The 16,480-nt window shown below is 41.5% G+C and overlaps 1 protein-coding gene and 1 non-coding gene across 8 annotated transcripts in view; both read right to left on the reverse strand.

The window, feature by feature from the left end:
- KANK1 (KN motif and ankyrin repeat domains 1) overlaps window positions 1–16,480 on the reverse strand; it is a 242,971-nt gene that overhangs the window by 187,653 nt on the left and 38,838 nt on the right. The window lies entirely within an intron of this gene.
- Window positions 1,046–1,150, reverse strand: LOC116459572 (U6 spliceosomal RNA). Its single transcript, XR_004245611.1, has one exon. It is a non-coding gene; the product is annotated as a U6 spliceosomal RNA (small nuclear RNA).

Below are 16,480 nucleotides of genomic sequence, written 5' to 3' on the forward strand. Positions count from 1 at the left end.
GACACATAATTACAATACAAATAACTACAATACATGGTAAGAATGCTTAAGAAAGTTCCAGAAACAGGGAAGCACTAGCCAGCAGAAGGAAGAGTATGTGAAGAACACAGTATGTGTGAAGGGGCATAACAAAGATAAGACCGGGGCACATGGTAGAGAGCCACAACCATATTTAACCCGAGAAAACTCACATCTTGTTAGGAAATCACCTGAAAGCCTTCTGGGTCACGTTTAGAAAAATCTCTCATTCTCTATTTCAGAAAACGTACATGTTTTTAATTTCTGAAAAATGCCTGTTTGTCTTTTCAGTCTTTTTCACCTTTCTCTCGTCTTGAAAGATTGTCAACAGAAGTCTACAAATCAGAAATTATTATGCACTTATATTTGACAGTTTACAGAGGTTTAAGGTTTATACAGCATTTTCAAGCAGATTGCCTCTGCAAGACTTTTTTAAGTGTCCCAGTATATAATGAAATCAGGCCTGGACACTGAAACTCAGTTTCAAGTACCACATATTCAGTCACCACCCTCAGCCTAGGCATCCATCACTTTTAACCTTTTTTTTTTTTTTTAACCTTTCCAATAAAAAAGTCATCATCCTTCAAGTTTTCTAAGCTTGGAAAAAATGAAAATCACAAGTGAATGACAATGTTGACTGTACAATGAAAACCTTCAGTGCACAAAAATATTAAATGGATGATCTCTGCAAAAACCTCTGCAAGAAACTATAAATGGCAACTACCATTAACTTTTAGTTTAGAATAAATCTATAAAACCAAAATAACAGACTAGACAATTCACAAGAAGGTGACAAATCTTTGGGAAAAACACTCAATGCCTATCAAGCTCCCCAAAAAAAGCCTCATTAAAAATACAGATCACAGTTGTCAATTAAGAAATAAAGATGAACAAATACAGTACATCATTATTATTCACGGATTCCATATTTGCAAATTCACCTACTAAAACTGATTTATAACCCCAAAACCAACGCTCAGGGTCATTTGCGCACAGGTGGAGAAAACCAAAATATTTTTTTTCTTTTTTTATTATGGAACGCTTCACGAATTTGTGTCATCCTTGCACAGGGGCCATACTAATCTTCTCCGTATCATTCCAATTTTAGGATATGTGCCACCAAAGCAAGTACACACCAAAATATGAGTCATTCCACATACATGTACCCAGCTGAAGCCAAACAACCAGCCTACACTCTTTGTTCTAGCCCTTATACTATAAATAAATGTCCCTTTTGTGGCTAGTTTTTAGGGCTTTTTTTTTTTTTTCATTTTTGTGGGTTTATTGGTGATTTTGCTGCTTACAATGAGTCCCAAACATCATGCTTTAGTGTTGTCTAATGTTCTTAATCACAACAAGGCCATGATGTGCCTTAGGGAGAAGAGATGCATTGGATAAGCTTCATTTAGGCATGAGATACAGTGCTGTTTGCCACCAGGTCAACGTTAATGAATCAACAATGTATATTAAACAAGGTATCTTTAAACAGAAACACATGTGTATTGATTGGTTGACAGTTGACAAAATCGTTACAACCAGAGGCTCAGAGGAATCTAACTCTGTATTGTTCCCCTAGGAGCAATGGCTCAGTATTCACTAATTATGTCCACAGCGACTTTATACAACGTAACTGCCACAAATAACAGTAGGGTGTTCTTCCAAATTATCCTCTATCTCCTGCAGTGAGCAGTTTGCTATCTCTGGATATCCTATTTATATAACAGAACAGCTCCAAGTCTATAGCTCTAGACTTCTTTGCTATGCTCCTTCTTAATTCCCTTCCAAAATTTTCCTCTAGCCTTTTCAAAGGTGCCTGCCCATTCTACACTGGTTTTTTCCACCTCCTCTCACAGCATCTGACTAATCCTATCTTCACTCCTGTGTTCCTTGACATTCCTACCACTGTTTGTATAGGTTTGTTTGTTTGTTTTTTGAGAGAGAGTCTCGCTCTGCCACCCAGGATGGAACGCAGTGGCACGATCATAGTTCATTGTAGCCTCAACCACCCAGGCTCAAACAATCCTCCCACCTCAGCCTCCCAAGTAGCTGAGACCACAGGCATGTGCCACCATGCCCAGCTACTTTAATTAAACCAGCCCAGGCTGGTCTCAAACTTCTGGGCTCACGCAGTCCTCCCACCTCAGCCTCCCAAAGTGCTGGGATTACAGGTGTGAGCCACCACACCTGGCCATACAGGTCCTTTTACAAAACAGATTTCCTTAGTTCTTGGGGCCTCAGTAAGTTCTTGGGTTGCCTTCTCCTGTTCTTCCTCACCCAAGGATAAGTACTTCTGTGATCTGTCTTCTACATTACTATCTGTGGCCATGAGATCATATGTACATTTTTGACTAACAGTTTGGCTATTTTTCCATAGGCACCTACCAAGAATTCCCCACCTTAAACTCCAGGATGATATGGACATTTTTCCCCATTGTCACTTAAAGTTCCTTTAGAAACATCTGGTAGGATCCTGAAACTCCACATTCATTTTTGTTCTAAATTTTTAAACCTTCTATTATGAAAAACTTCAAATATATACAAAAGAGAATACTATATTGAATACAATGCACCCATCACTAAGCTTCAACAATGATACGTATTTTGCCAGCCTTTTTAATATATTCCTTCTTTTTCTGTTTTATATTTGCTGGAATCTTAAAGCAAAACCAAAACAATATATCTTTTCACTTATAAGAACATCAGTGTGCATTTATAACTAATGAATAAATTTGTTATTTTTTCCCTTTTGAGACAGGGTCTTGCTCTGTCACACAGGCTGAAGTGCACTGGTGCAATCTCATCTCACTACAGGTTCAACCTCTCAGGCTCATGTGATCCTCCTGCCTTGGCTTCTGAAAGTACTAGGATTGTAGGCATGAGCCGCCACACTCGGCCAGAAATTTGTTTTTAAACTAACTACCATGCCATTAACAAACCTAACAAAATTAACAATTTCTTATCATCAAGAACTCAATCCATATTCAAATTTTTATCATCTCAAAGCTGGTTTGTTCAAATAGGAGTCCAAACAAAGTCCCCATACTGCATGTCATTACTGAGACCATACTGGGACTAGGCAGAGAGGAATGAGCCCTAAGTGAGTCTGTAACAAGCGAGAAAGAAGCTCATTCAACTAAAAGAATTAAATTGGAGGTCTGGCCCAAGAAAGTGGAAAAATAAACAAAGAAAACTAAAACTATTCAGGAACATCATCAAGCAGGGCAAGAGCTAGAGAGGAAGGTACCAAAGGGGCTAGGAATTTGAGTAGGGAGAGTAATTGGACAAATGACAGAATTATCTTAATGGAACAAGGACTTTAGCTTTAAAAATCTCACTCTGGATCAATGAAGTAATGAAAAACAGTTACTAAAAAGCAAAGCCTCATAGTCACTGTATCTAATTTAATTCCTCAAATTTTAGTTTCATAATCACCTTTGTACATCACAGCACTTTAATAATTATAAGTTTAAAATGATCATGGCTAACTCCATGAGACTAAGATCTGGATCTGGCTGACTCCAGAGACTAAGACTCACCACATAGTCAGAGGAGAGCACAACTCAGAAACCAAGATTCCCTTCCCTAAGTCTTCCCTGGGAATCACTAAACTCACATTGAACTTCTATCTGAATCAGATACACACACACACAGAGAGATGTTTTATATAAGCAATGCATGCTCGTTCATTAAAAAAAGAAAATTAACCAAGATAAATTCTAACACTTCTCAGTTTTTGAGGTTTATTATCAGAAATAGCTCTAAAATTTCTCCTCCTCTTTAAAATAAGATTTTTTAAAATGCTTCTGTATTCAGTTACAATTCTTTGGGAATTTTCCCCCCAAGGTAAAGCCAAAACAGACTCTAGAGAAAGAAGAAATAAGAACTACAACTTAGTACCCCACCAACAACTTTGCAGCAATATTTTACAGTATGATAAAAAAGTCATTTTAAGTATAACTCTGAAAATGTTTAATGATTACTTTAAATGTGAGCACTGACGTTTGTCTACACAAGTTAATGATGTTATTATAACAGCATGAAGGTTAAAAGTTGTTTGTTTTTATTTAAACAGAAGGGGTTGTCGGCATCTTTATCACCACTAAAGGTAGTTTTAGCATTTCAAAGGGGTTTTTTCCTAACTGTACTTTGAGAAACACATTTCTAAAAACACCTGTGTACTAGGAACTCACAGATCTTGTCAAACTGAATATTTCATATTCCAGTACAAGTCTGGACACATCAAATCTAAAGGAATTTCTTAAGGCTTAGTAAACCAGCCTCTGTGATTTAGTCTCCAGCCAAATGGGAATCTTAACGCTTTTACAGTTATTTCAGCTAATTCTCAGTCACTGCAAGAAGACAAACCCAGCAAAGGTTTGATGCTGAAACATTCCAGAAAAAGGATAATCCCCATCATATACAAACTACAGTATTTTACCTAATTGGTATCTGAATCCTGATTTATGTTCGCTCATTTGATTTATTTAATTTAGCAGTATAGTGACTATGCCATATACACAGCAGACTGACTGGAAGTTTATCATCACAAAGCTGACACTGTGTACACTTTGCACATCTAAGTCACGTGCCATCATGTACATGGTGTAGAAGGTAGGGGAGGCAGGTGTCCCCACTGTCTTCCCAATAGTGCTGACGGCTCCATAGAGTCATCATATCACGCTTGACTATTCAGGACTTCAGATCGCCATCCTGCTTTAGATTACTGATGTGGTATAAGACTAGGAAACGGCTTTCTCGGGGATTAGCTATTGGCGAGCTCATTTCACTAGCACTTATTACTATCTAGGGGTTCTACTGTCTTAGGACTTATTAGTTGTTCTCAAAGTGTGGTCCCTAGGCCAGCAGCAGAAACATTACCTGGTATGAAGGTTAATTTCACACGCCAACTTGACTGGGCAAAGGGATGCCCAGGCAGCCGGTAAAACATTACTTCTGGGTGTGTCATGAAGAGATCAGTATTTGAATTAGTAGACTTCACTAATTCTCTTCCTGTTTGCCCTGAGAATACTTGCCCATGGTGCTTGCAGCTGCAGTGTTTACCCCAAGATAACCCTGCCACCAAATATCTCGTTTTTTAAATTTTCACATCGTTCTAGTATATCGACTTTGGATACAAAAGACATCATCCTATTTATAGGATTCTGTTTTTAGTAGTGGCATTTCCATTTACAAAATATAGTAATTCTGAATTGCTGAGAAAGTCAAATCCTAGAAAACATAGCACTCCTATGAGTGATGTTAACATCATTCTCTAACAGTTGATGGAAGATTCATTTGATGAATCCGATTTTTCTGAAACAGAAGATTCTGATAATTCAGGTGATTCTGATGTTAGTTCTGTTTAGAAATAATATTTTCTATTTTATTTTCACATTGAAGATCAGTCTGATTTGCTTTACCCTCCAAGAGCCTGTTTAAGTAAAATTAAATAAGCCCTGGCCACAAACTGCACTTTTTTTCTAGGTGGGAAAAGGGTTAAGAAGACCGCCAATATGGATGCTCATCAGTGTGGATGGGTGTCATCCAATCAGTGAGGGCCAGAATAGAACAAAAACGGAGAGGAAAGGCCAATACGCGCTCTCTGCTTGAGCTGGAACTTCCATCTTTTGCTGCCCCTCAGACATCAGCGTGCCTGGTTCTTGGACCTTCAGACTCAGATGGAGATGGAAACTTAGGCCTGGTGCTCCCAGGTTCTCAGCCCTCAGACTCAGACTGAATTACACCAATGGCCTTCTTGTTCTCTAGCTTGCAGATGGCAGATCTTGAGACTTCTTGGGGAACATCCTGGGACTTCCTGGCCTTCATAATCACGAGCCAATTCCTATAACGAATCTCCTTCCTAATATACCTATGCTGTCTCTTTGGAGAACCCTCATACAGCTGGCAACTTGTCAAAAATGTACATTTGTAGGCCAGTCCCAGAACTTGTGAATCAGAAGGTCTGGGGTTGGAGCCCAGCTATCTGTGTTTTAACATAATGCTCCAGAGGACCCAAATGCACGCTAAAGTTTGAGAACCACTGCCATAAATTATATTTTTTAAATGAGCATTCATTCAGATTTCCATTATATTTGGGTTTAATTTCCATTAAACCTATTAAGTACAGGTTATTTTCTAATATTTCTAAGTATAGATTTTATAATATTCCTATAAAAGTAAATTTGTATAGAGGGAAGCTTTGAATTTACCAAAGTTCAGTAGAAGAGGGTGACTAATATGAAACTGAACAATTGGCTTATATTTTTCTCATACTTCATCTCTGGAACAAAATCCTTACAACAGTTTACAAGGAAACGCTTCATTACATTGCTCACGTTCACTTCATCCCCTGCGTTACACAGGTTCTCGGCATTTGAGGTGACTTCTGATAAGTGCCTGAAATGAACCAGAACTACAGGGTGCTGAAGATCAAGGACCCTGAGAAGATATGAAGCTGAGGACTCAGCTTGATCGCTTTCCACCTGCATGCTCTTAGAAAACTCAGCCACTTTAAGCCTCAGTTTCCCCAAATGTTTAATAAAAATTACAGTATACCCTTCATCATAGGGAGAAAATCAAAGGTGTTTAAAGTTGATTGCCTGGCACAAAGTAGCCCTGAACGCTCCACGGTAATTTTATCATTGTTAGCTAAGATAATTATTTCATTTTAAATAATTCTGAACACACAAGTTCCTAGAAGGTAGAGGTTGTAAACATCTAAATTGCTTTTCATAGCAAGCACCTGATAAATGATTTTTTTAAATAAAAGTGACAAAATTACAACTGCATTCTTTTTGAGACGGGGTCTCGCTCTGTCACCCAGGCTGGAGTGCAGTAACACAATCACGGCTCACTGCAGCCTCAACCTCCTAGGCTCAAGCGATCCTGCCACCACAGCCTCCCAAGTAGCTGGGATTACAGGCTTGTGCCACCAGGCCTGGATAATTTTCTAATTTTTTTGTAGAGAAGGGGTCTCGCTATGTTGCCCAGGCTGGTCTCAGACTCCTGGGCTCAAGCGATCCTCTTGCCTCGGCTTCCCAAAGTCCTAGGAGCACAGGCGTGAGCCACTGCGCCCAGCCACAATCACGTTCATTTCTGACAAAGGATCACATGGTAGAAAAATAGCTCATTCTGCAAATAAAAGCAGTGTATGCAATATCTAACCACAAACACCCTGATCAAGAGAAAACATTTCAAAATATTTTCTTTAAAGATCCCTAAATTGTCATAGGGAAAAAGGCCAAGGCATAGTACAGACTTGAGCAGATTAGTCAAGAATGTGATTTGATGAATTAAAGAAATTACATTTTGGCAGGGACAAAGCAGAAGGCAGGCAAAATTCCAAGTTTCTTCTGGTTCATTCAAACGAGCAGTTCCCTTCCTTTGTGCAGCTAATAACATAATATTAAAATATACTATATTTAAAAGGTCAAAAAGCCATGTGAAAAGAAAAAGTCACTTAAGAGTCTTCTAGACATGTGCCAGGTTGACATGAACACCATTATCAAATACTGTTTAACAACTGCTGAGGAGATGAGGGTGTGGAGCCTCCATAAAAATGAGTTTGAGTCTTGGCTTGGGCAATCACCGGCTAACTGACCTTAGTTAGGCAGGTCCTTGAACCTCTTAATTGGTCTTCTTGCATCTACTTTTGTCTTCTTCCTGTTCATTCTCCCACACTCATCACACGAGCAGGCCAGAGCTCCCTTTCTACCTCAGGGTCTTTGCGTATGCTATTTCCGCCTTTCCCTCTCAGAGCACCTACTGCCAATCTTCACATAGACAATTCGATCAGTCCTTCAGGTCTTAAGTCACTTCTCAAGAATGCCGTTCTTCCCTAGGCTAGATTAGATCCTACTGTTACATGCTCCCTTTATTTCTGTTTTTTTGAGACAGGGTCTCACTGACCCAGGTTGGAATACAGTGGTGCGATCATAGCTCGTGGCAGCCTTGACCTTCTGAGCTCAAGTGATCCTCCCACCTCAGCCTCCTGAGTAGCTGGGACCACAGGAGCACGCCAACACACCCAGCTAATTTTTGATTTTTTTTTCTTTTGCAGTAACAAGGTCTTGCTATGTTGCCCAGGGTGGTCTCCTTGAGGTGGGCTCAAGCAATCCTCCTGCCTCGGCCTCTCAAAGGGCTGGGATTACAGGCGTGAGACACTGCACCTGGCCCCTTATTTTGTAACTCTTACCACCATTATAACAACACTGATCGCATCTTTTTAACGTCGTCAGTCTGCCCTACTCAACTGCAAGCTGTGTGGAGGCAAGAACCATGTCTGTTCACTGCTGTATTTCTAGCACCAAGTGAAGCGTCTGGAGCACAGGTGAGAGTAACCATCATAAACAGTCCTCGCCATTGTCCCAGCCATCCAGAATAACCAGCTAACTTCATAGAGTTAAGAGGTAAACACTTTCAGATCAGCTGGGTTCACAGATGTGCAATATTCTTAGACGAGAAGTAAATTCAACATCTTTCTGGTTTCCAAAAGCAGAATCAAGAAAAATCTGAAAAACAACTGTGGACCCTCTGAATTTAAAGTGACAGCTAACTTCAGATTCAAAATTTGGGAATCATGCCTATAAAACCAAACTAGTAGATTGAATCTGGTATGAAACACCATCATGGGTAACAGCTGTGCCTCCCATCTACTCAATCTGGATAAAAAGACAGAAACAGGCAAATGTGTGTGTTTTCTGCTTGCCCTTATTCTTCATCTTTCCACTTTTATTGTAACTGCGAAAAGCCCCAGGCAACAGAGGTGAAGAGCTGCCTGAGCTTCTTATGACAATCTGGTTATACTGAGCCACACATGTTGTATTAACCATGAACTGACACCCTAACCCACATCATGTTCCTCATTCATTCCCATCCATTTTCCATCCTGGCTTTCCTCCCTGACCCACCTGTTTTTCTGTCCTTTACTTTCTACCACTCAACTTCTCTCAAGATGTGAGGCACAAAGATACAGCAGCAGGAGGACTGGATTTAAAGACTCCTGGAGCCTTTTCTTGGAGAAACTGCTAAAACATATCACAGGAAATTATTCTGGAGTCTGGGAAAAAGAAAAGTTTAATAAAGTATAAAGACAGTTCGGAGAAAGAATGGACAAAGAACTAGGATAACATGAAATTGTTAGGAAGAAAAGACTCCTGGGCCTTACGCTCATAATTAACCTTGTAACTCCCAAACCGCCAAATATCTACAGTGAAGAGCTTGTGTATCTTCTTAGGCTGCTGGCCACTACCTTGCACGTGAGAGAATTTAATCCAACAAAGTAGAACAAATCACTTTCTGACAATGGTGTAATGTTTTTGTTTTATTAGAGACAGGGTCTCCCTCTGTTGCTGAGGCTGGAGTGCAGTGGTGCGTTAACTCATTGCAGCCTCAAACTCCTGACCTCAAGCAATCCTCCCACCTCAAGCAATCCTCCCACCTCAGCTTCCCAAATTGCTGGGATTACAGGTGTTAGCCACGCCACCTGGCCCTGAGAGTGGTGTTTTGATATTAGATACCGTATCTGTTCTTGCTGCTTAGCCCAAAGAAATACACTGTTCAAGATCTGCAATCAGGCTTCATGTACGGATGTGGGAAGAAAGGAGTGGCTAGGCACTGTATTATTAAATCATAAGAGGGCTTTTTTGGTAATAAACACCCTATAACAGCTTTCATAAAACCCAGATAAGATTGGAGCTTTAGAATTACCAATATCCAAAACAATACTTAAAATTACAATATCCCTAAGGGGAGGGGAGGCGGTTGGGGTGGGGGAACCTACCACACAGACTGTCTGCTTATTTATCCCACCTGCAATGTGATTGCTTGCAAACAGGTAACTCATGATTCTGAATAATTATCCTGCATCCAACCCAGTGGTGTTGCGACTGCTGACATTCCACACGAGAATGCAAGTCCTTGCTTTGAAAGGTGTCAGTTCTGTGGAAAGGACCAAAACCCACCTCAGTGTCCCCAGTGTTAACTGTCCTTTGTATATTTCCCTAGGGAACTTTTTGACCACTGCCCCCTCAACCCAGGACTTTGTGTGTGCCATCCCCCAACCTCCGTTAAGGTTCATTTTACCCTCTGGAAGCTAGAAGGAGATGAAAGCAGTCCCAGGAAGAGCCAGGCTTATTTCCTCCACACAGACAATCACCGCCACCTGCGTGAGGATTTGCGCACCAAACCCCCCTCCCCCACCCCGCTTCCTAGTTCCTATGTCATAGAGTCACAGCCACTCATACTCCAGAGAACGAGGAGGAGAAAGAACAAAGGGGCCAGGTGGTTCGGGCAGAGGGAGGAAAAGGTGGCTTCTCTTTCACACTCCCACAATACAGCTATTGCCAGTGGAAGCCAGGCTGCTCCCCATCTCGGCCTGTGTTGAGACAGCTGTTGGAGCCAGAATAGGAAAAGGAAGGAAAAAACTCTCCTCCCTAAGGACTGCTAGTTTTTTATTTTGAAGGAAGGAAAACTGCTAAACATGAACGGGAGCCTGTCTCGAAGCACTGTGGAGCTTTCATCTATCAGTTTAGTTCCATCCTGCCATGAACCACTCCTTGGCAATTCTCACTAGCAAGCTGGAGAGCCTGAACATGAACAAAGTCAGCCACAGGGGAAGGCCATCGTTGACTCTTTCCCAAAGGGCACAGTCAGTGACAGAGGCCTTCGGCCGGCACCTGGCACACAGTCACACCCACTACAAGAAGTCAGCGGGGAGACCTTACAGGAAGGCTCTGGGAGGGGGTCTTCTCTATTCTCTCAGGAGGCCTGGGAGGACTGTCAAAGTAAGAGAGAGGAAGAAATAAAATCAGAGAAGAAAAGGTGAAAAGCTGAAAATTCACACAGGTTTCCTTGTCCTGTTTTTCTGTGGAAGAAGTAGGAAAAAAAGAGAAAACTTTAGAATTATTGGTGGAATTATAATGAAAAAAGGTAACTTTACATGACCATATCTATAATTTCATGCAATGATAGTTCTTTGACCAGACCATAAAATTTCTGTCATTTATATATTAGCATTTACTGTCCCCCTCTCTTATTTTATTTTTTAAAAATAAAGATAGGGTTTTACTATGTTGCCCAGGCTGGTCTCGAACTCCTGGGCTCAAGCAATCCTCCCATCTCAGCCTCCCAAAATGCTGGGATTACAGGTGTGAGCCACTGTGCCTAGCCTCTATTTTATTTTTATTACATAAACATAATATGGTCATTATAAAACTTTAAAAATCTTGATAAAAATTTTTAACTAAATTCTCTCAATTCCCAGAGAAACTTTGCCATTAACATTTTAGTATATGGTTTCATTTTTTTCTATACACACATGAAAATACACAATGGGTTAGTTGGTAGGGGTGTTTGTTTATAAAAATTTCCTATATTACAACTATTGGAATTTTTTCACAGAAGTCACAAATATCTGTTTGTGCAAACAAACGTTTGCATTCTTTCCTTACACATTCTTGAGAAACACCCCTGCTATTTAGTGTTAAAGTCATCCCAGAAAGCATGTGAGGGCATCTGTACATGCTGCTGAGGGTTTAAAAGCCAAAGAAGTAAGTACCAAGTTCACCTACAGCAATAAAAAGCTCAGGAACCCCCCAACTATCTCACTGACAAACCTGCAGAAAGCCCTCCTGAATTGATACCCAAAATAACACCAAGAAAAAGCTAGGACTCCTCCCTGGAGGATCTTTTGAAGTGAGAAAAATCTTTTGTAACCACTTTTACTAAAGATGTGTAATGTGGTTTAGAACGACTGCTGATACTAAGGTTTAAGAATTATCTTACTTTCCCTTATTTATCCATAATAAATATTCTTTTCTCAAGAAATCATAAGGAATTTTTTAGTACTAATGTAATAAAAGGATTTGGCCAAACCATGAAATACATGAGAAATAGTTTTCTTAACTATAGAAAACCATATGCTATCATAGTTATGAAGGAAGATTATGGATTTCATGGTATCGACAACTTAAACAGATGTTTATCAACACTTCCTGCAGTCCTAAGAAAAAAAAAAAACACACAAAAAAAAGATCTCAGGCTTTTCAAATTACATGATGAAAGACTGCCATAATCAGAAATAAAGTTTCACATCAATATCCTTCAGCCTAAAACCTACCACTTTTTGTCCACCACCACCTTCCTCTTTCACAGCATGGGCTAGTCCACTACAGAAATGTAAAAGCTACAATGTGTTTTACTATTTTGTGGAGTGGCAGACCAAGCAGTTACACAGACACACAAGAAAAGCATGCTTATACCATTTATATAATGGTACCCACCATGCAGGAAGAGAATTCTTATCACTAGCCCTATCTTTGAAACCATGTGAAAGACAATTTAACAGAAAGAGGCCTAAAATATATCTGCATAAAGAGTAATTCATAAGGGAATGTGCCCACAACCAAGGCTTGCCTATCTCAGATTGAACATGGCCAGCAGTTTATTTTAATCTGTCTCCCCATCACCATCTTTAAATTAAGACACTTCCTGTTTTTAACCCCGTCTCATTGCTTGCACACACTGTGCCAAATCTTAATACTCAAGCTTGTTTTCATTCTCGCACAGGCTTTACATCGTTTCGGGGTAAAATATTTCTGACAACAGAAAAGGCAACTTTGCTCTTCAAACTTACCCAGGGCTTTCCAAGACAGTTCTGTGAATTCAAGTCCTTCCCCATTGACAAAATGTTACTGTAGACTTTGTTAATTGAACCCAAGACACTGTCAGCCTGACGTTAGAGGGGCTCACAAAACTTAGCCAGCAACCTTTTGTACTGAGCAAAACAGAGATTATCAAATGAGCAGCCAGCATGTCTAAGGGACTCTGGTGCTGCAATTTGAGAAGGCTGAAAAAGAACACCAAGAGAGGGAGCTGCTAATTAATTCGTCTCCTCCTCATCAGCCCCAAATGTTTCAAACAACAAGTGATCTGGGAACACAGTTTTGACATTGTTGAGATAATGACCCGATTTGTTCCCAAAAAGCTGGGAGAGCTGCTGCAACCCTATCTGGAGAGAACCATTTGTGCTCTTTCCTTCCCAAAGCCAGAGTAGGCTCGTTTCCAAAGACAAGGAATACTTCCTGTCTTTTTTCCAAGCCTGACAGTCAAGGGGCTAACTATGCATTAGAGCCTTATCAACAGAGCACTGAAGTATGGGCTACTTTAGATTAGCCCGTACTTGGTTGCCAAAATAGAATTTCCTGACAGATACTATTAAAATACAGATGTTTTACAGTGTGCCCAGAAACACAAATAAGGACACAAGATTGCCTTGCATTACAGAATATACTGCTCAGGGGGAGTGGGGGTGGGAGAGAGAATAGTGAAAATGGCTACATAAGAATAAACACATGAAAACCTACAACGTGATCAATAACATTTCCATGGTAGAGAGGTGGGAGAGGCAATGCGAAAACTGCCAGAAGCAAATGAGACTGCAGCAAAGTAGTAAGGAGACTGTTCTCAGGTCCACCCACCTCCAGCTATCACCCTCTCTCACCGCCTTTTCCCATGAGCCTGAAAGGTTCACGGACACCAGGGTTTCTCAGCACAATTGGTATTTGGGGCTGGCTAATTCTTTGTTGTCAGGGGTCGTCCTGGACACCGCAGAGTGTGTAGCAGCATCTCTGGCCGTTACACACTAGATGACAGTAGCACCTACCCTTTCTGGTTCAGCTGTAACAATCATAAATTTCTTCAGATATTGCCAAATATTCCCTGGGAGGCAACACTGCCCTAGATTGAGAAGTGCAGATATATCCTAGGCCACCACGCATGGAAGGTGTATTCTGCACACTAAACAAGTGCACCCAGCTGAGGTGGTAAGAGCTGAAGTCCCACGCACGGTCCACTCACCAAGCCAGGGACTGTGTCCATCCAGAAAGGCACACATTTTCTAACGTCCTCAAAGGCTCTGTACTGGCAGGGTGCGGTGGCTCATACCTGTAATCCCAGCACTTTGGAGGCAGAGGCGGGCGGATCACTTGAGGTGAGGAGTTCGAGACCAGCCTGGCCAACATAGCAAAACCCTGTCTCTACTAAAAATACAAAAAAATTAGCCGGGCATGGTGGTGCACGCCTGTAATCCCAGCTACTTGGGAGGCTGAGGCAGGAGAATCCCCTGAACCCCTGAGGCAGAGGCTGCACTGAGCCGAGATCACGTCACTGCACTCCAGCCTAGGCGACAGAGCAGCGAGACTCCATCTCCGGGAATAAAAAAAAAAAAAAAAAAAAAGGCTCTGTACAGGCCAACAGTACTGCATCTCCATATGCTGTCACTCTGCCATGAAGTCCCTGAAAGTTCTTGTTGCTAAGCCCAGCAAAAATGACTCAATTCTCTTGGCTCTGCAGGAGCTAATGCTGGTAACCACTGTCTCCTCGAAATATACCCTTGAAGATTTCCTCCACCCATTCCGTCCATTCCTCCTCAGTCTCCTTTGCAGGTTGCTCTTCAGAGTTCTGCCCTAAGCCCTCTTGTGCTCCCCCACGTCTAACTAGGTGATCTTATTACCTCATCTGCTGCAGTTACCATCCACATAGAAAGACTCCCAGAACTCAATTCACTGTGTTCTCTTTTCTGAACTTCAAATGCAGGGTTCAAGCTCACATTTTCCCTTCAATGATCTGTGGATCCTTGAACTCAATCTGTCTATAAATGAGCTCATCATCTGCCCTCACAAACCTCCCAGGCTTCCTTTCACTGAGTAGCAGCCAGATTCTCCCAGAAGTCTGGGCACTGGGCTTGATGTTTCCCTCTCCCCATTCAATCAACTCACAGAGATTCTACTCCTAAACCGCCATTTGTCCACTTTTTCTAGCCCCAAGGCCAGGTCAGGCTACAATGTCTCTCTCTGGGGGATTACTACAGGTGCCTCCGTTCTCAGGCCATCCTCACATACCCAAGCTGGAGGGATTCCTCCAGCCAGCACTTCACCTACCAACTTAAAACTTGTCAGTGATTTCCCACAACTCTTGAGATAAAGTTTAAAATTTCTTAACAGTTTACCAGGCCCTTTATGACCTACCCTCCCACCCCCACCCAATAATCACACAGTAAACTCTCTTTGGTTCTAAACACAGGATGCTCCCCACTCCTCTCCTCTTCCCCAAGTCTACCACTTCACCTGGCTAACTCCACCTCACCCAACAGGTTTCAGCTTCAACTGTGACCTCCACCTCCCACTGATGTTCCCAGTATTACATGCCCATAACAGCCCGTACTTCCCCTAGCAGAGCGCTTACTCTGCATATCTGTCTGGTTCCCCAGCGAAATATGTTACGTCCCCACTTTGCATCATCCATCAGCTTCGGCCTCACTTATCCCTCCACATAGTGTTTGCTGGCGGGTGCATCTATTAATTGGTCATCTCAAATTTCTACGGCTCATCAGCAATCGTGAAGATAAGAAGTACCAAGACTACAGAATGCCCCTCTCTGCACCAGATGCTGTAGTGATGTTAAAATACAAACATGACACAGAACTAGCCCTCAAATATATTAAAGTGGGGAAATGACATAAGAAGTTAACAAGGCCAGGTGCAGTGGCTCATGCCTGTACTTCTGGCACTTTGGGAGGCCAAGCGGGGTGGCTTGTTTGATTCCAGGAGTTCGAGACCAGTCTGGGCAACATGGCAAAACCCTGTCTCTACAAAAAAATAAAAAAAAATAGCCAGGTGTGGTGGTGCACACCTGTGGTCCTGGCTACTCAGGAGGCTGCGGTGGGAAGATCACTGGAGCCTAGGAAGTGGAGGTTGCAGGGAGCCATAATCATGCCACTGCACTCCAGCCTGGGCAACAGAACCTTGTCTCAAAAATAAATAAAATAAAATAAAATAAAAAATAAAATAAAATAAAAGTAATAGAGCATGAAATGTTATATTTACTAAGCAAATAAAGGTAGCCTAAGAAAATAGGTAGGTAGGTAGGAAACCAAAAATTGAGAAATTATCAGGATTAAAGAGATATGCAATGGAGCCTCCTAACAGAGAAGCCCTGGATTTGGATTCAGATTTTGAAGATGGTAAGGGGCAAAACAACCGGTGTAGAAATTAACTAGAGAAATGTCAAGTCTTGCAACAATCAACTACTTTTTTAAATCAATTAGAGTTATGTTTTTTCAAGTGGAAACTTTGTAAACTGCTGCTAGTTTTCCATCTGCACTGACAGCATAATGCAGAATGGTCATTTTCTGGTGAAATGAGAACAAGTCATTGAGAACTGTACTGAATTCCACTGAAGGACAAACACGCAGCAGAGTGTTTTCTGAAGCTTGGGGATTTTCAAACATCAATTTTTTGGATGGAGTTTCACTCTGGTTGCCCAGGCTGGATTGCAATGGTGTGATCTTGACTCACTGCAACCTCCACCTCCTGGGTTCGAGTGATTCTCTTGCCTTGGCCTCCCGAGTAGCTGAGATTACAGGTGCCCACTACCATGCCCGGCTAATTTTTTTTTGTAGTTT

This window comes from Hylobates moloch, unplaced genomic scaffold (assembly GCF_009828535.3).
Source record: "Hylobates moloch isolate HMO894 unplaced genomic scaffold, HMol_V3 SCAFFOLD_19, whole genome shotgun sequence".
In the NCBI taxonomy this organism is placed as follows: Eukaryota; Metazoa; Chordata; class Mammalia; order Primates; family Hylobatidae; genus Hylobates; species Hylobates moloch.